The sequence below is a fragment of the Gorilla gorilla genome, chromosome 11, assembly GCF_029281585.2.
Source record: "Gorilla gorilla gorilla isolate KB3781 chromosome 11, NHGRI_mGorGor1-v2.1_pri, whole genome shotgun sequence".
Taxonomy (NCBI): Eukaryota; Metazoa; Chordata; class Mammalia; order Primates; family Hominidae; genus Gorilla; species Gorilla gorilla.
This window is the reverse complement of record NC_073235.2, coordinates 69,954,695-69,975,420: the sequence shown is the minus strand read 5'-3', so window position 1 is coordinate 69,975,420 and position 20,726 is coordinate 69,954,695. Positions and strand designations below refer to the sequence as shown.

Below are 20,726 nucleotides of genomic sequence, written 5' to 3'. Positions count from 1 at the left end.
GTTTGGCAGTTCCTTATAAAACTACACTTTCTTACCACTTGATCCAGTCATAACACTCCTTTGTATATACCTAAATGAGTTGAAAACTTCTGTCCACACAAAAATCTGCAAACAAATATTTACAGTGACTTAAAAAAGTAATTCCCAATTTGGAAACAATCAAGATATCCTTCATTAGGTAAATGGGTAAACTATGGTACATCCGTCCAATAAAATATTATTCAGTGATAAAAAGAAATGAGCTATTAAGCCACAGAAAAACATAGATGAACCTTAAAAGCATACTGCTTTGTAAAAGAAGCCAAACTAAAAAGGCTACATACTGCATTATTCCAACTATATGTCATTCTGGAAAAGGTCAAACTATGGAGGGAGTAAAAAGATCAGAGATTGCCAGGTTTCAGTGGAGGGAGAGAAGAGGGAATCAGAGGAAGATGTGGGATTTTTAGAGCGGCGAAGCTATTCTGTGTGATACAGCAGTGATGGAAATTTGTCATTATATGTGTGTCAAAACCCACGAAATATCCAATACAAAGACTGAAACCTTATGCAACTATGGACTTTAGTTTATAAGGCTCTAGCAATACTGAGTCATCACTTGTAACAAATGTACCATGTTAATACAAGAGGTTAATAATAGTGAAAACTGAGTGTGGATTGAGCGAGAAGATTATGTGGAGGCTCTCTGTGTACTTTCCAATTAATTTTTCTGAAAACATAAAATCACTTTTTTTTTTTTTTGAGATGGAGTCTTGCTCTGTCACCCAGGCTGGAGTGCAGTGGTGTGATCTTGGCTCACTGCAAGCTCCGCCTCCTGGGTACATGCCATTCTCCTGCCTCAGCCTCCCGAGTAGCTGAGACCACAGACACCCGCCACCACGCCTGGGTAATTTTTTTGTATTTTTAGTAGAGACAGGGTTTCACCATGTTAGCCAGGATGGTCTCAATCTCCTGACCTCGTGATCTGCCCGCCTTGGCCTCCCAAAGTGCTGGGATTACAGGCGTGAGCCACTGCACCCAGCCCATAAAACTACTCTTTAAAAAGTCTGTTAATGAAAAAAAAAAAAAAAGCAAAAGTAAAACCAAAGACACAGAAGTTGTTAAAATTAAACCAAACCAAACAAAGACTACAATTCTGGTCAGATGAGACAACTTCTAGAACTGTAACTGCAGTCTTTTATGGTGATACCCCTGGTTTCCCAGTTGTTACTTCTTATTCCCGAGGTGGTACCTGTGATGATATTGGAATAAGGTACAGAAGAAATACCACAGAGTGTTCAGGCCCCATTAGCCTGAAACCTACAATTCTTCAATATTCAGTCTGGCTTTGAGTCAGGTGCAGAACCTGCTGAGCACTTAAACATTTTTTGAATGACTACTAACACAGCAGAATCAGGAGTTACCCGGCCTAGTCCAAATATTGAAGTGAGGCCTAAAAGTACACACCTACCTCAGATTATGGGGAGTTCTCATTACCCTGGGGGCAAAATTTTGTCTTGTGTAAATTTCTCCAGAACCCTAAGAAAACAAGGGATCCTGCCAGAATTGAGATGCGCCCCTGGATCCTCTAAGGAAGAGCTTCTTTATCATTTTGTTAACGGAGAAGAAAAAGGAAGATTCCAAGTTCAAGTTTCTTGACACAAGATCAGGAATACTGGTCAATCTTTAGGTAAAATTAACTTCCACTGAAAATCTAGAACCCAATGTCTTAATTTTTTCCTAAGAAAAACTCCTCTAAGTCCAGATTTCAATCATAGACATGCATAAAAAGCAGCAGACACTGTAGGGCTTTCCAAAAGGAAAGGTTGTATTGCTCAGCAGCACAGCTCCCCAACACAAGGGTTTACAGATGTGCTAATAAGATGCCAAGGCTTCAGCCCTGGAGCTGCTCAGCAGTGCCAGTCATCTCTGCTTGTGAGCAGCCCCCTCACAGTGTATCCTAGGAATATTACCATTTTCCATGTGTGTCATGGCAAGAAGCCTGACAAAACACCTTGCAATCTCTGCTAATGGTGCTTCTATTCCAAAGTGGTCAGACTGATGCTTTGCAATTACTCTTGTTTCTACATATTATCCTACTCCAAATGTGAAGACAATATTTGGTGAGGAATTATTTCTGATCATATTTCACATGAAAGGTATAAAGCATGAAATACTACAAAGCTATAAGCAAATTCAGAGCATACTTAACATTTTGAATAATATCGTCTATTTTTATATCACAGCTTTGTAAATATTCAAAGACTATCAAATCAAAAATAGGAATCGGCTATTACCCTATGATGAAAATTTCTGCACTCCTTTTACGGAGCATCTGTGTCTTCACAAAATCCCTCCACTCCTGGACTGAGCAGCTCTTGAAGCGTTTCTAATGGGTCTAAAAGGAAAGAAAAATATATGAGTAACTTTGGAGGCACTTCAGCTGACATTAGCACTTTGTTTCAAGTTGTTCAGATTCTCTTTTTACCAGTTCATAGAATTTCCACATATCTTACATCAAATTATTCTGCACAAAACAATCAGCACTTGAAGAACACTTAATTTGAAAAGGAATTTTCTCCCTTTATATCATTATAATCTCCTCCTTATCCGTTTATTCAAAGACATATCTGTCTTTGAATAAACGATGTCTTTACTGGTTATAAAGTCATTTTAACAATTTTCCACAATTATTTGCTTACTTTCCCTAGACATTAATTTTATTCTGCGGTCTCGCTTATAATAGCAAGTATTTCCACAAGAGAAGTAGAATATTGTTAGTTCTAAACAGTCTTGTCTGTGGCTTCCTTAATACTGTCTTGTTGCTTTACTCTGCTATGATAAACTAACACATTTGGTTCCTAATCTCCTATGCCTAATTTTTTCTAATGTAAAAATCCCTACCAAATCCCAAAGTACCCCATCAAGTCTATAATAATACTGACGTGAGCCAGTGAAAAAGTGTGTTCTGCCAGCATGTTCTATAAGATAGCCTTCCAACAACAAAAAGTCTCAGGCATTCTTTTCTGGAACTCGCAAGGAAAATAAGCTGGCTTTGGCAGTTGATCACAGACTGTTCTAATTCAATGAAGCCATTTTCTACAGGCTTTACTTGGCAAGCTTCTTTCCACTGCCTGCAAACTGACTGTTTCTTTGTAAACCTTGTTGCAATTCAACCCAAACACCTCTACACCCCTGTTATCTGTTACTGAAAAATCTATTTTAAAGAAGACGTTCAGTGGAACACCTAATTTTGGAGCCTTTCCTTAACCTTTACTAACTGTTATGCATAGGTCATTATCTACAGAAGTGTGTTGTGGAAAAAGGACGCCAATGGTGTAGTGATGTATAACACTGGAGAAGTCAGAAAGCCCGGGCTGAGTTACCTGCTCTAAAATGTGCCCCTCTTGATCTGCTTGGTTTATCAAATGATCTGCCTATGGAAGTTCACAGTACAATGACGTTAGTTTGATGGCACCTCTGAACTCTACTTCTAACAATCATTCTGTATATTTTTAGAATTCTTAAAAGCACATAGTTGTAGATTGGGGAAAATGTCATCAATAAATCCTCCAAGGAGACACAAAGTATTTTTTTTTTTGTAATATCATAGTCCTTCATTATTAATCTTATTTTTAACATGGCTAAGTTCCTGATTCCCATGAATTCAATTAAATATCTATGGATAAATCGAAAAATCTTAAAGTTGCATGAAACAAGCCTGACACAAAAAAGTGCATACTATATAGTTACATTTATATGAAGTTCTAGAAAAGGCAAAAATAAGCTATAATGATCATCAGAACGGTGGCTGTGAGGAATTGACAGAAATGTAGCAAGAGGGAACTTTCTGGAATAATGAAAAAATTCTCTATCTTGATTGGATAATGGTTACATGGGTGTATACACTTGACAAAATTCATGGAACTGTGACCTTAAAATCTGTATACTTTATTATAACTAAACTTGTACTTAAATTAAAAAACAAACAGACAAACAATAGGACTGAGGCTTCTCGAGTTTTGGTATGATTTTGAGTGACAGAGTCTTTAAGATGAACTGTACAGTGAAAACCAATTCTTTATTCCTTCATTCATTTATCCACTTGAGAAAGATTTACTAAGCACAAATATACCCAGAATTAATACAATGGCAGTGTGCTAGAAAAAATAATGGTTAGCAACATAGACATAGCCCTTATTCTCACAGACATTAGAGTCTGTTGGGGGAAAATAGACAATTAAAGTAGACAAAAACAAAGAATTATCACTGTAGCATTGGGAGAAGGCCTATATTTTAACCAAGAGTTGCACCAAAACAGAATGAACTACTTTATACTAAACCCTAAGCCAATGTGCGCTGAAAATATTGGTGTTTGCTGAGTCATTAAAAGCTGATAGAGTGCTTAGACCAAAGCAAAACAAATAATGTTTTTCTATTAAACCAACCCTATATATGCTCCAAATCTAATGAATCAAAACATTAAAATACTTTTCAAAGTCAAATTTCATTTGGCCATTGAAGACCTTTTTTTTAAACAGAATTTAGGTCGTTTATGTCCTAAGGCATTTTACATATACAGCTGTCCACATGAATAACATGGTGTTAAATGACCTTCTTTTCCATGAGCAAGTCCCAGCTGGGAAGACAGGTGCGTCTACTTCTGGTCACTCTGCTGCCAATAGGGGATTTGCAGGCTTTCCCAACAGCAAGCATTATGCATACTCACGATAAATCCAAGCTTGTGACAGGTGCAGTATTTGATATACAAACAAAGTATAACCACGAACAGACCCGTTTTCCAACATAAAATGCTTTCAGATACATATATCCCCCTCACTACTACCAAACTCACACTTTAAAATGAAGTCCTTCTGTGGGCAATCCCATTTTTAAAGCACATGAAAATATTTTATAGCCTAACTAGTATTAAAAAATCCTCTTGTTTCTTTTTTGGTTTCCCAACCAATTTGTTCAAAATCTCTCCAAAATGAGAGAAGTCATAAGATTAAACAGATAAAAGAATATTATTAACATGAGAAAAATAAATCAAATATGAACCATATAAAGAGTTATTGGATTTTTAAGCCTTCTAAGGAAGGCTAACCTATTGTTATTTTGTGAAACTGTCTAGAAGGAAACCAATATCTGTTAAAGAATACTCTAAGAGGAAACATGCTAATAACAGTGGGTAGTTCAAAAATACGCTTTGGAATGAGAAGCTTACTTTAAACCGAGGCCATAAAGGATGTTGAATGTTTTATATTTAATCAGCAAAACATGCACAACATTACCTTCCCAGTCTCTGACCAGACAATTTAGGGTTTGGGCTACAGTCTACTGGCAGGACAAAAAGTGGCCTTCTGAACAAAGTAAGTGGGACTTGAAACAACTAATTCAAATAGATGAGCCACTTTACACCCTCAGAAAACATGGTCAGATTTGAATCCTAACTCTACAATGACAGTTTCATTACTTTCTCACTCTGGTCAGTGATAAATTCAAAAGAAATCTTTTATTACTGATGAGGAATTATAGTTCCTGTTTGTATACATCTCACATATTTAATATTTTTTAAAAGTACATATTTTAACAAAAATATAAACATTTTTAAATCTCCTGTTTTATTTTTTATTCTACAGCCAAATGGTTGATAATTAAAGGAGTTAACACAACAGAACATTTTCCCAACATTCTTGTGTGATTTTTCCTTCTACTTCTCCAATTTCTACTCTCCCAATCCCACCTTAATATTTTCACTTTCTATTCTTTCTTTTGGCCAATGTGAGTATCAGTTCTCTGTATTTCCTGGTCATTCTTTCATATTTACTTTCTCATAAATATGGTACTTTTTAAAAATTTTTAAAATTTTTTCTCACTCTTTCACCAGGCTGGAGTGCAGTGGTGTGATCCCGGCTCACTGCAACCTTCGCCTCCTGGCTTCAAGTGATTCTCCTGCCTCAGCCTCCTGAGTAGCTGGGACTACAGGCGTGCGCCACAACACCCAGCTAGTTTTTGTATTTTTAGTAGAGACTGGGTTTCAACATGTTGGCCAGGATGGTCTTGATCTCTTGACCTAGTGATCCGCCCACCTCAGCCTCCCAAAGCGCTGGGCAGGCATGAGCCACTGTGCCCGGCCTAAATACGGTACTTTAAAGGAAATGTGGTATTTAGTTTGTGAGATATAAAGAATCTTTTCTTTTCTTTTTTTTTTTTTTTTTTGAGACAGAGTCTCACTCTGTCACCAGGCTGGAGTGCAGTGGCACGATCTCGGCTAACTGCAACTTCTGCCTCCTGGGTTCCAGCAATTCACCTGCCTCAGGCTCCTGAGTAGCTGGGACTATAGGCATGCGCCACCACACCCAGCTAATTTTTGTATTTTTAGTAGAGTTGGGGTTTCACCATGTTGGCCAGGATGGTCTTGATCTCTTGACCTTGTGATCCACCTGCCTTGGCCTCCAAAGTGCTGAGATTACAGGTGTGAGCCACCACGTCCGGCCTGAAGAATCTCATAAATATTTGCACTTAAGACTTTCTCAAATTTCAATCCATTAGATACATAATTGTGGTACAGAATTCTAGATGATTTCTAATGGTTTTTCATGGCCATGGCTTTCTTCTCCAGTAATGCCCAAAGATATCACGACCTTCAGTCTGTAGGGCTTGTATCTAATGCTAAGACAAGCCTTTCCTCTGTGTCCTGAGAGTAAATTTTAAGCAGCTATAACTTAATGCATCTATTGACACTAAAATCTAACTAATGGCACTGAACATTTTGAAAACAGAAGTGAAATCTTTGGAACTAGTGACTTGGGAGTAAATTTTTCCAGAGGTTCAAATTTATGGATTATCTTTAATGCATATGCATAGTTTAGATTAATTCAAAAGCATATATTTAGCTCCTAGGATGTGGCAGTCTTCATGCAAAATACTAAGGACACATGGCCATTCCTCTAAATTAACTTCGTAGCTTAGCCATTGAAGTCAAAGGAGACATAAACACATACAAGATAACTTAATGCCATTTGTCAAGTGCTATGACAACTATATACATAGCACTATGAAATATGTAGCCTGGACACTCAATTTCCCAGATGAAGTGAGAATGACTAGGACACGTTCCATAAATATTGACTGAACATCTGACTTTGGGATAGCAAACCAGTTGTTCCATCTAATCTAATTAAGATACTATCCTGATTGTTAGTTACAGAAGACCTCATTAAATGCTTACACACTTGGTTTTGTCCTGTTTTTCATTCAAATAATCTTTTTTTCAAAACTTGCCATGTGGGTGGTTCAGGCAGAATTTTCTCACCCATAAAATGTACACATTAATAGCATTATATTTTGATATTTAATGAAATAATATATATGCATGTAAACCAAAAATAAATTTCTAAGCCCTCCATCTAACTGAATGGATCCCTCCTCTTGGCCAAGAGGATTCCAAAGTAAACCTGAAAAACTTGTTCAGGCCATGATGGGAAGTGGGGGTTGGACATGCCTTACTATACTCTCTTCCCTTTGGAATTCAGGCACAACTGACCAGCATTAGCATTGAAACAGAGATCTTGAGAATGACAAAATGTAATAGTATCTTTACAGCTGTAAGATACCGAATTCTAACTCACTCTAGTCTAGCATCACATGACAGACTGTAGGCCCTGAAGGAAATTATTTTACCCTGAAATATATTTCTTGGACATATTTTGAAATGGCCACGGCAAAGCTGTCTCTCGTGAGGGAAGTGTACATTCTGTAGAGAATCCCCTTCCCTTTCTAGTTCTTTTTCTGATCCTGAAGAGATTAGCTGAGAGTTAAGCACCTTTTAAAGATCTGAATAGGAAACATTTGCCACCTATTGCCTCTAAGGGTAGCCACTTACGAGACTTCATCTACATAACAGAACCTTGGTCTCCACAATCTCTTCTTAACCTAGACACTCCTTTCTATTGATTCCAGGTCTTCAGATAATAACTTAACTCTTTCAACAAATTGCCAATCAGAAAATCTTCAAATCCACCTATGACCTAGAAGACCCTGCTTCTAGTTGTCCCACTTTTATGGATTGAAACAATGTATAACTCATAGTATTGATTGACGCCTGCCTGTAAGTTCTGTCCCACTAGAATGTGTAAAATCAAGTTGTAATCCAACCACCTTGGGCACACGTTCTCAGTACCTCTTGAGACTGTCTTGTGCCTTAGCCACTCGTATTTGGCTCAAAATAAACCTTTTTAAATACTTTATAGAGTTTGACTCTTTTTTTGTTGACATAAAGTACTTAGTACAGTACCTGGTATAGTAATTGCTCTCCACTCCACTCCCTCCCAAAAAAAGAAAGAAAGAACAAAACTCAATACATTTTTACTGAAGGCTTGGCTTATCATTGTAATTATCTGTCCTTAGGCAAAAATTTTCACATATAAAGATGTGAGATTAGTTGTCATAGTTATTCCCTCAGAAGAGGTCATCCAACTTATTAAAAGAGGTTGCTTATGTTTATATCTGAAGGAAGAGCCATATATTCCTTAAAGACAATAGGGCTCATATGGAGCTTCTATATGTGGCTAGAGGTCAGTTCTTAACGGAGATAGCTCCATTGAAGATGCTTGTTGTGTGCAATAGAGACAGAGGGTTTCGGAATTTCCATACGATCCATGGATAGGTTCTATAGGGTCTGTACATTCCTCTTAAATATACTGAATGAACAAATTATGAACCAAATAATGAGCCAAAAGAACACCAGGTATCTTCATTGGAAAAGCAGGCATTATTTAACATATATTTAACATATAGTTTCAAGTTATCTGATTCTATGGAGGGCTGATTGAGCTATTTTACAAGGCTATAAATTATATATAGATGATAGCAATTAAAATACTTATCCAAAGACATGTAAATTCCTTTTGGTGGAGGAACAACTGATCTTTCTCTCCACTGCAACCTAGGGGAAAAAGCCAGTTTTTCATCTATTTGTAGATTCATTTCGACATTCCTGACTCAACCATATATGTGTATTAATCTGAATTCTATATTAAACCAGTTAACATTTTACTGGTTTCCTTGTTAATAACTGAGTTAAATAACATTTTGATAGTTTTTTATATTTGAATTTGTCCCTTTGGAAAATTATCTTTGAATATTTTTATTTATTTGTGTTTTGATTTCCCATAATAATTTAGCCAAGTACTGCCATATGAACCCAGTGTTTATGTTTGTAGATACAATCGTTTTGGCCTCAAGAAGTTTTTGTTGTTTTTGTTGTTGTTGTTTTGAGATGGAGTTTTGCTCTTGTTGCCCAGGCTGGAGTGCAATGGCGCGATCTCAGCTCACCACAACCTCCACCTCCCAGGTTCAAGTGATTCTCCTGCCTCAGCCTTCCGAGTAGCTGGGATTACAGGCATGCGTCACCACGCCCGGCTAATTTTGTATTTTCAGTAGAGAAGGGGTTTCTCCATGTTGGTCAAGCTGGTCTCGAACTCCCATCCTCAGGTGATCTGCCTGCCTCCACCTCCCAAAGTGCTGGGATTACAGGCGTGAGCCACCCCGCCTGGCCATTGGCCTCAAGAAATTTTAATGAGAAAAGAACAGAGATAGCAAAAGGCAAACAACGATACTGTGCAGAGGCTCCACAAAATATTAGAATTATCATAATACAGCACACTGCGTTATAATTATGTTTTGTGAGAGATATAAGCACAGAGTGTTTATGCTTGGCTTTCTTTTTTGAGACAGGGTCTGGCTCTGTTGCCCAGGCTGGAGTGCAGTGGCGCCATCTCAGCTCACTGCAACCTCTGCCTCCTGGGTTCAAGTGATTCTCCTGCCTCAGCCTCCCTAGCAGTTGGGATTACAGGCACCTGCCACCATGCCCGGCTAATTTTTTTATTTTTAGTAGAGTCAGGGTTTCACTGTGTTGGTCAGGTTTATGCTTGGTTTTGTTTGCCTATTTTTAAGTAACAATGTAATAAAAACGATTTAACACTGGGGTTCGAAGAGAAGATTTTTGTACTAGTTTTTGTTTTTGTCTTAAAGACACAGTATATATTGTAGAAGTTTGAGAAACAATGGCCTGGAGGAGGTGAACAATGTATATTTCAAATTTCGCATTTGTGAAAATGTAGTGTCTAAGTTATAAAACTCTGGTGTCCTGAAAGAGTTAATTTATTTTAATCTCATGATCATCCTTAATTCATACTTACTTCCCATCAGATCATGTACTATAAGAATAAAGAAAGCTCAAAATAAATGTTTTTGTTTTAAAAACCTAGACATAATGGAGATTTGAAAGCCCCCCTGTGTAGCCAAAAAATATGATTCATCTCTTCAGATTTTGATATATTATTCATTTGAGTTTAGTAATATTAGAGTCAGACTATGAGATTATTTTATTAACCAAGAACTGTGAGGAGAGATGTCTTTATGCTGCATCCATTTGAAAGCAAGAAGGCAGGAGGAAAGGAACGACACAAAATTTATGCTGTTTAAACTTACAGAATCATTTCCTACCCTTCTACAGCTAACTGTATCTTGGGAAAATAACAGCTGTTAGGTTGGAAGTATGTTTTAATTGTTTTCTAAAAAAAAAAGAAATACATTGTTTTTCTGTATAACATTCACTTAAAAGAGACTTTTAATCTCTGCCTTCAAAAAAAGGATTTTAAACTCTGCCTTTAACTTTTTAACTCTGCCTTAAAATTGTGTATCCTGAAATAACTCTTTTGGGCATGTAACAGAGTGCTCTCTCCAGTGGTGGAGAAAGAAATACAAAATACACAATTAACTCTACCACCATACAGAACAGGTGAAGATGCCAGGTTTGGCTGTGAATTCCTGGAAAGGCAAGCTTTAGGAGGCTGTTACTGTTTGAAAAATGATGTTCATTTGGTCAGAGAGGAATTCTCAGCATTTAGGAAATTAGGGACATGACCATCATTCTTTCACAGTTGCTTACACCTAGTGCTTGGCACATAGGCATTCAATATATGAATGAATCATGTTTATAGCTAAGATTGTACCAAGACAGCATGGCCATGTTGAAACATTTTGGAAAAGCAAATTTAGTGACAGCATGTGCAGCTCTATTATAGCAAAAACATTTTAGCATTAATTTTGTTTTAATGGAGGAACATTATTTAACTTAGACTACAGAGGTATATAATTAAAACATTTATTGTTTTGTTTTTATTTTAGCTTATGGAGATAAGCTAAACTTAGATAAATATACAGGCAAACTTAGATAAATATACAGGACAACTATCATTTTATTCCACTGTGGGTTTGTTCTGTAGTGGGGTATTTTGATATTAAAGTAAGTGAAGAATTTTTCAATTTATTTCAGTTATGTTTTTTCTACCATATATAAGCAGCAAAGAGGACTTTATGCCTCAGGGTAAGGTTGATTCAGAGAGAACAAAGATGCACATTTTTGGCCTTTGAGCAACTAATTTGACCTTTGTAAGTCAACGGTGCCGACAATCGTCTTTAAAACCATGGTTTTGAATTGCAAGTACCAGCTGCTGGAGAGAAAAAAAGTTCCAAAAGCTTGGATTTAAATATCAAGAACCAAATCTTATAGGACTGGGAGCAAAGGGTTCAAGGCTACAGTGAAGGTGGAAAAGATAAGTGATGCCATATGAGCAGTTTTTCTACAGCACTGAAGAGGAGAGATAGGGAAAGTGAAACAAAAGGAGTGTAGAGAGTATGGGTTGCCCTCTTCCTTGAACCTACTCTGGGGTTGAAACTCTGGCCAGCTGGGTGATAGAAACTTCCCAAAATATTTAGTCACTCTTGTACTGGGGACTCACTCCCAGTGAACTCTGAAACTTCAGAAGAAAATAACCTTGCTGATTGCCTTCATCAAACTAAGCTGCAATAGGTGGAAATGTCAGCAAGGCAGCTCTGGGTAAAGAGAAGGCCTAAGATAGTCCCCGCCCCACCTGTGGTGGTTTTGTTTGTTTGTTTGTTTTTTGTTTTTTAGCACTCACAAGTTCTCAACACCATGGCTGAGGAACAAAACAGAGTTAAGGGTTGACAATCAGCAAGCCTAAAGAGTCACTCCAGCTTGATGTCATGGGAGTCCACAGCTGCACAAAGCTGCAGAGTGGGCAGCCCTAGCTGTGAAACCTCCTTTGCAGAGGTTATGACAGTGGGAGAAATTGAGCATGGCTGACTCCATTTTGCTTCCAGCCTCGCAGGCTGCTGGCTTCGCTCATTCCTGGGTGCGGGGCTGGCTAGGCATGGGAGGAGTTTAGTTTATCCTTTAACTTTGAAGCAAAGATGGTAATAGTCCCTCCCTAAAACTGATCCCTCTCTGGGGGCTGAAACTGCCTTTGTAAGACTAATGAAAGGCTACAAGATTAGGTGGGAGGGGCATGAAGTCTGCTAAAATGTAGGCATGGTTTTTATAATCCCTTACTGCTCAAGAGTCATGTAGCCAGGGGTCACAAGATTTATAACTTCATCAACTGCTCCTATAGTTAACATCATGACTGTAGAACCCAAGATTGCTCTTTCCAGATGTTTTACAGACTCTTGCATTCCGGCAACTGACTGACCCCATCCAGACACAATCCACAATCATCCTGTGGCCCCAGCCAGAGGCAGACTCAGCACATGAGGGCCATTTTCCACATCCCTATGATGTGGAAAATTGGTTCCCCAGCTAATAAGCAGCACCTATTCTGTAGTCTTCTGCCCACAAAACTATTTGAAAGCCTCTAACCCTCTGAGCATTTTGACCGATTTAAGTGATCCTACCACGTGGCTAGCATCGCATTACTTAAACTCTTTCTTTATTACAATACCACGGTCTCGGTGAACTGGTTTTGTCTGTGCAGCGGGCAAGAAAAACCCATTGGGTGATTACAGTGGTGGGATATCCTGAATTGAACCCAAAGAGGATCACTTTGAGATAGGAAGTAGCCAAGTTACCTCAACTTGCAAGATTGAATTTTCTGCTACCAAAAAAAAAAAAAGATCAGAGTTGAATTGTGCTTACTAGCAGAAATATGAAAGTTATGTTTTACTCACTTGAATCTTGTTACATTTCCATCTCAGTCATACAGAGTTTTAAAACAAAAGCTAATACATTCAAAACATATGCTCTCCCACAAACATATATCAGTTCACTCTTAAATAATCAAATAGTAACTAACAGGGAGGAGAAGAGATTGTTCTGTGGGGCCCCTAGCATTTAATGTAATGCTTGATCTAAAATATACATGCACATTTTTGAATTAGTAATTGAATACATTAATTATTGCCAATACCCATCTAGATAATAATAATAAATGCTAATATTACTGAACATTTTATTTTGTTGGAACTAAACCTTTGCCTGTACTACCTCATTTAATCTTCAACTACCTATACACTAATATCAGTATTCTTGTTTTACACAGTGGGAAATTTTGGTTTATAAAGGTGAAGTGATCTACTCCATGTCCAAAAACTAGTAAACAGCACTTCTTTTATTTATTTATTATTTATTTATTTACTTATTTATTTATTTTTGAGCCAAAGTCTCACTCTGTTGCCCAGGCTGGAGCGCAGTGGCGCGATCTAGGATCACTGAAAGCTTCGCCTCCCGGGATCACACCATTCTCCTGTCCCAGCCTCCCGAGTAGCATACAATCCAAAATATTATAATGCTGAAGCTTATATTTGAAAAGTTGTTTTCAAATATTTGAAGAAAATTTAGAAAGTTGGTTTCACACAACCATCATTCTCGGCAAACTATTGCAAGGACAAAAAACCAAACACCACAGGTTCTCACTCAAAGGTGGGAATTGAACAAATGAGAACACTTGGACACAGGGTGGGGAACATCACACACTGGGGCCTATCATGGGGTGGGGGGAGGAGGGAGGGATAGCATTAGGAGATATACCTAATGTAAATGACGAGTTAATGGGTGCAGCACACCAACATGGCACATGTATACCTATGTAACAAACCTGCACGTTGTGCACATGTACCCTAGAACTTAAAGTATAATTAAAAAAAAAACTATAATAATCCTAAAAAAAAAAAAAAAAAAAAAGAAAGTTGGTTTCACACTGCCATTTGCTTTTGTTTTTTTATAAGCCTTGATTTTAGTGTCCTCACTTAGCATCATAACACAGTAGATCTGGGAGGAACTTCATGGATTACCGAGTCCAGCCCCCTATCTAATGACTGACGGAACTGACTTCCTCAAGGGCACAGAGCAAACAAGGAGTTCTTTCTTTTGGAATAAATCGCCATGCTCTCTTCTTTCCTCTTATTTCCTCACCCATTTAATAATTGTTAAAAGAGTTGGAAGGTGAAGTGGGTTGGTGTTTAGGATTATAAAGGATTGGGAACACAAGATCAGTGAATGAAGGTTGAAGGGAGAGCAGGTAAAGCAAACTCCTTTGCATTAATCTATTACTATAAACTGTTCCTAAAGCTATGCTTTGAAAATGCCTGCTAAATGTATCCACTGTAAAGAAATTCTTTATAATGGCATGAATACTGCTATCTCCAACCTCAAATTTATTTCATTGCAAAGCAGATTTTCATATTCTGAAGATCTATTTTGTATATATTCTATTTTAATGTTTTGTGCCAACTTGCACAATACCCAAAATATAACAAAATATCAATCTTGTTTGAAACAATAAATAGACCTTTCAAATTCATACATCGTTAGTATTTTCTATTCTGCCATTCAAAATGTGTTTTTGTTGTTTTCTTTTCAATCAGCTTTACAGGAAAAGCATGGGTGGACAAATAGATGTACCCAAAATTGATGATTCAATGGAATGTGTCTGAGGAGAAATGATGTCTTTAAAATGTTGAACAGTTTCCACAACTACTCATTCTTTAAACTTGTTAGACACCAAGGTACACTGACAAATGGGTCTAATAGTTTCTCTGCAGTAGCCATCACAGCAGAATTGGTAATGTACTCTATTATTTTGTTAGACATGCACTTCTAGTGACATTATAGTGCCCATAAAATGGTCTGGTAACTTACAATCGGGATAAAACTAAGTAATATATTTCAGACTTAGTAGAAAGGTTTCTTTGGAACTTACTTTTGCATTATTATAGGATCTTACTGTATCATCCTTCCTCTTTCTTCTGTCTAATCACCTAATTTTATTCTTCTTATGATTCTTAAACTGTTCTTGGCAGCTAGTTTTTGTTCAAAGACTCAGGTTTGACTATTCTATATGGTCAATCACTGCATGGCCTGGAGTGGCAAATGTGTAGCCAGGCACAGGGTGTGGGCACAATGGAATATAACCTGAGATTGGGTCACATTACCCCAAGGGTGTCATTTCATCCTGTACCTCCAGCTCTACTTGCCAACGTGGCTTTTTAACATCTTTAATTTATGTCCTTTTTCCCTTTTGTCCAAAAGGCTAACTTGTCAACCTCCTTCCCACGCACAAGGTTTTAAATCTGCCCAAAATTCAAAAGCACATATGCTTATAAGTGGGAGGAATTTGAAACATGAAAAGCATTTGCCAATATCTTAGTTTTTGCTCCTCATTTTGAGTTATGCATTAGGATTCTTTGATGACTCCTAAAGCTTGAATAATTGATGAAAACATGGATATGATCAAACACTTTGAAAGTAATTGGTCAATCTGCTCCTTTCATCCTCTGCAGACAGAATTATTTACGGAACTTCAATACTTATTTAAGAGAGGCTTTCTGAAAATTCAGAAAAAAAGTAAAGTATTTTCTCTTTTCTTCATATTTGGTGATCCCCCTTTCTTCTTTTTCTTCTTTGCTGTCTCCCCCTTAATTTCCTTCTTAATGATTACATTTCATTAGTTAAAATTAAGAATAAATTATAGATGATGAAATGAATTGTTCAACTTTGCTCAAAAATTTAAGGAAGCCATTATTTCAGAGAGAGGTGTAGAGGATGGAATTTTCAAATTCTATTTCTAATGAAGTATCTATAGTTTGTTTTTAATGGGTGAGTACAGATTCAATACAGGATGTTTTATTAAGACACAGATACCCTGAATATTCGACAGAATTCCAAAACTGTCCACAGTATTCCCCCTTGAAAGGAAAAACCAAGAAGCTGTGAAGGTGTAATAGGACAAGAAGGATCATAATTTATATCTTTCAACATCAGCTGCTTTTTAAAAGTTTTCTGCTGCAGGCCCCAGAATTGAAATGTGACTTGAGGCTGCAACCCAGTGGGCAAATATGATATTTTCTAAACTCCAGACCATAAAAATAATAAACGCTTATATTCATGTCTACTGACATTAAACAAATGCTCAATACTTTTAGCTGTCCCAAATCTGCCTGTGACTACTGAAGATAAATACCTAGAGCTGCTTTTTTGAACGCTAAGCACTGTCTACAGCAGAAGCAAACCAATTAATGAATGTTGACAGTGTTCTTTCTGAACCATTTACTATCATAAATTGTTGTTATGGGTTGAATTGTATATACTGCCCCCCTAAATTCATATGTTGAAGTCCTGACCCTGAAGACCTCAGAGTGTGAACTAATTGGAAATAGGGTCGTTGCAGATAGAATTAGTTGTGTTAAGATGAGATCATTCTGGAGTAGGGCGGGCCCCTAATCCAATATGACTGGTGTCTTTGTAAAAAGAAGAGATGTGGACACAGACATGCACACAGAAAGAATGCCTTGTGACAATAAAGGCAGAGATTTGTTGCCTTGGCTGCTGCTGCTGCTAAGGAACAACAAAAGTTGCAGGCAAACCACCAGAAGCTGGGAGAGAGGCCTGGAACATATTCTCCCTCATGGCCTTCAGAAGGAACCCACCCTGCCTTTACTTTGATCGCAAACTTTCAGACCCCAGAACCGTAAGACAATTAATTTCTACTGTTTGAGCCCGCCAGTTTGTGGTATGGTAGTACCCCCTTATCTGTGGGGAATACATTCCAAGACCCCCAGTAGATCTTAATCAGAAGACATTTCTGGTCATGTCTTCCACTCACACACTTAATGCCTTTTCCATCTTAACCAAGCGCTTATCAGGCACTGTGGCTGTATCTTTTGTAGTTGAAGTTCGACAGCAAAACTAGCAAAAATTTCTTTTTCCTTCTTCACAATTTCACTAATAGAAGGTTTCTTTTTACTGTAGATTTTAGCAAAAAAAAAAATTTCTTCTCCTGGTCAAAAACTTTCACCTTTAAAGGAAGTACTTTATGGCTTCTCTTTGGTATATCTGAAGTGCCAGCATCAGTAGTTTTACACTTTTGTGCCATTATTAAGTAAAATAAATGTTACTTGAACACAAGCACAGTGATACCTTGAGAGTCGATCTGATAGTGGAGAGGGCTACTAAGCATCTTAGGGGTGGGGAGTGTCTCCAGTGTGGATATGCTGGACAAAGAGAGGGTTCAGGTACCAGATGGGACAGGGAAGGATGGCATGAAATTTCATCATGTTACTCAGAATGATGTGTAATCTAAAACTTAGAACTTGATGATTTCTGAAATTTACTATTTAATATTTTTGGACTGCAGCTGACCATAAGTAACTGAAATTGCAGAAAGCCAAATTGCTAATAGAGGGGTATCTACTGCACTTTCTTATGACAGCCCTAGTGAACTAATAAAGTCGTTTAGTAGAAAGATGTATAAAATCTGATTTAATATTTACAATGCATAGCATGTATATTTATTATTATGAGGAGACAAAGTCTTCAATCACCCAGTAATTATATCTGAATTGGCAATACAGAATTTTTAGAATCACCTTATAATCACATTTATGTACTCCCTTTGGAGAGCAAACTACACCTTGAATAATTTACATTTTAACATCTGGGTCAAAAATCACATCAAATTTTAGGAGTCTACCAAATGATAATAATGAGAAACTAGAATGTGGCTTCAAGGACTTATTAAAATACTGCTGACAACTATTTCACCTTGTGATGCACCTTTGGTGTCAGAGATAACTGCAGGAGTAGAATCAGGTTTTATAGGGCCTGAATCTTATACAACTTTGGGGTTCCTGTTTAAGAAAAAAGATACGATTATATGTCAAAATTTAGATCCACGTGAAATGAGCCCAAGAGAAGTGATAAGTCCTGAAGCTTAGTCTTGACTAATATTACCTTGAATCTACCTCTGGAGATAAGACACTAACAATACAGACCAGAGACAATACAACCCGTTTCACAGGAATGAAGTGATGTTAATATCAATACCATTTTGCTACACTTTATTTGTGAAAGAGACAGAAGGTGAAACACAAGGGAAAGGATAGATGACAATACCAAAAGATCGTAAATGTGCTAGATGGATCAATTCAGCCTAATATCCAATCATCATTTCTTTACAAGCAATTAAGACTCTGTCACCAGATGTCAAGTTAATTAGCTGGTAGTGTGGCAATTTACGCTAAGAGTCAGTCAAACAGCTGTTAAAATTATGAACCATTAGACTGATTAGAAATTATCCATATTAAGATGGCATATCCTATAGACACAGCTGCATCTACTGACATGTCCATGCCATTACATTTCCCTTCCCTCTGTACAGCTGTCAATACTAACTTTCTTAGAGTCAGCTTAAAAGCCCATGCTATTTCATGTATTTATGCCTCTGCCATTCTGATTTCTCTGGTTGGATGTCACTTTCATCTTCCCAGTAAATATCCACTTACCCTTCTGTGTCCCATATGGTTTACTCCCAGATCTGAAAATAATGGGTGGAACATTTATTACTTCACGTGTCTCTACACTACTCTACGACATTTAAGTTCTTGAAGCAATAAATGTGATACATCATGTAGAAGAGCTACACTTTTTAAAGTCTGTACCTTTCTCTTCTGTTTGTTCTTCTGATAGACAATAGCATCCCCTATTTGTCCTCCTAAATTAACCCCAAACTCCTTTCCCAGCCTTGGTTCACTCATGTGGTCACCTTCTTCCATCTCTTGATTGTGATAATCAAAAAACTGATCAGCCAAAGGCAGCCCCTTTCTAGCAAGGCAATGGAGAGAAAGAAACTAAGAAAAGAACCTTGGCTCCAGGTGGCAGGGGAAGTCTGGGAACACTCTATGATGATAATATGAGTTATTTCTTTTTTCAAAACTCAGGCACTTCAGGAAAACCTTCCTAATGATCCACTGTCACCTCTCTCACCGTTAATTATTTTGTATCGTTAACATGTTTACTTTATTGTATTTATGATAATACAATGAAATTAATTTTTAAGACTTTTTCTGCCAGAGAGTGACCTTTCTGAGATCAGGAACTCTTAATTCTCAAGGAACAACAAAGTTTGTTGCCTAGCACAGTGATGGGCACACTATACATTCTTAAGTAACCCTTGTAAGAGAGTAAAATATCTTCACAGGTTGATTCTAATGCTTCTATTCTCTCAGGACATGTTTACATGATAACTAGAAATCTGACATGCTCACTTTTAGAAAGACTTACATGTAGTAGTTGTCCAATAAGTATTTATGGATTAAGAGATGAGTTCACAAGATCTGAACTTGGGAATCATTAATCTCTGCAAACACACTGTTAAGGTCCTAAGTGGAAATCACTGCAGATTTCTGAATACAAAATGTGCCCGATACAGATTTCTTAATTATATAATTAAGTAGCCAAATTCAGGCTAGATTTGTTTTTGGCAGCTTTAATGTGCCACATGGAAAATGACTTAACATTCCTTCACTTTTTCACAAAAAAATCAGAAGGACGTTTAGACTTCTCCCACATGTATATGATAATTTGTCATAAAGAAATCCAAACAAATGGAAATACTGATATCACTGCAGTTGCCATTTTTCACCACGTTTCACTTAACATCTGACAGCTCTGCTCCTTAGATACTGCCAAATAAAGACTATACTTCAATTACAAAAATGAAGAATGAGGAAGGTCACAGCAAGCGGAGGAAAGGATGAGGCAAAGACTCTGACAAAGGAAGAGCATGGAACATTCAGAGAAGAGAAAGGATACCTGAATGTTTTCCAGACAACAGTGACAATTTGGTAGATGAGATGAACTTGTATAGAATATTTTAGGTTGTGATTAGAGACTTGACTTTATGCTAAAATTTAATGGTAAGTAATTAGAGGTTCTACAGGCTAAGAGTTACCAAGATGGATCCACTGGACTCAAGGGGTAGTGCCCACAGTGAGATTAGAGTTTATGGGAAACACTGAATTAGACCTATGAATTGGGAAGGTGTTGGCAGGATGCTGAGATGGTTTGGAAAGGTCTAATACACTTGGGGGCCACAATCTTTGGCACAGGTATTTCTGTCCATTCTTGTTAATAGCCCCCACCTCCACTTTTATTCATACCCTTCCAAACACACATATTGATACAGCAGGACTGAGCAACTGAAAAATACACGTGTATGAATATTGACTTCAAGTCCCATAACAGCATCTTACCAGCATCAACACATAATGATTATCTAATTTGTATATCCCTGTAAAACCTACAGTCAGATGTGGATTCCTGAAGAGCCAAACATGTACTAATTATATTTAGGATGAACACACTGAAATTAGCTGCTTAGTATATTACCATTCATGGCAAGAAAGTAAACTGCAAAACTGTAAGAGGAACCAGCCACAGAAAGGAAGTTCTTTACTACAGAGTATAAGAAATGTGAGCTTTTGTGGTCTGCCAGCACTTTCTTCTACTACAGTGTTTCACACTATCCCTCTGCTCTCCCACCACCTGGCCAAAGGCCCCAGGCCTCTCAGAGAGCCATTGTATTATCCGCTGATTGTCTTAGGTA

At 37.4% G+C, this 20,726-nt stretch overlaps 1 protein-coding gene across 5 annotated transcripts in view; it reads right to left on the bottom strand.

Moving 5' to 3' along the window:
* The window catches only part of B3GALT1 (beta-1,3-galactosyltransferase 1), a 588,653-nt gene that overhangs the window by 379,570 nt on the left and 188,357 nt on the right, over nucleotides 1-20,726 (bottom strand). For all 5 annotated transcript variants that reach the window (XM_055380260.2, XM_063694963.1, XM_055380261.2 and 2 more), the window contains exon 2: nucleotides 2,277-2,377. The gene's annotated coding sequence lies outside the window, so the exon portion shown is untranslated. The remainder of the gene's footprint in view (nucleotides 1-2,276; nucleotides 2,378-20,726) is intronic.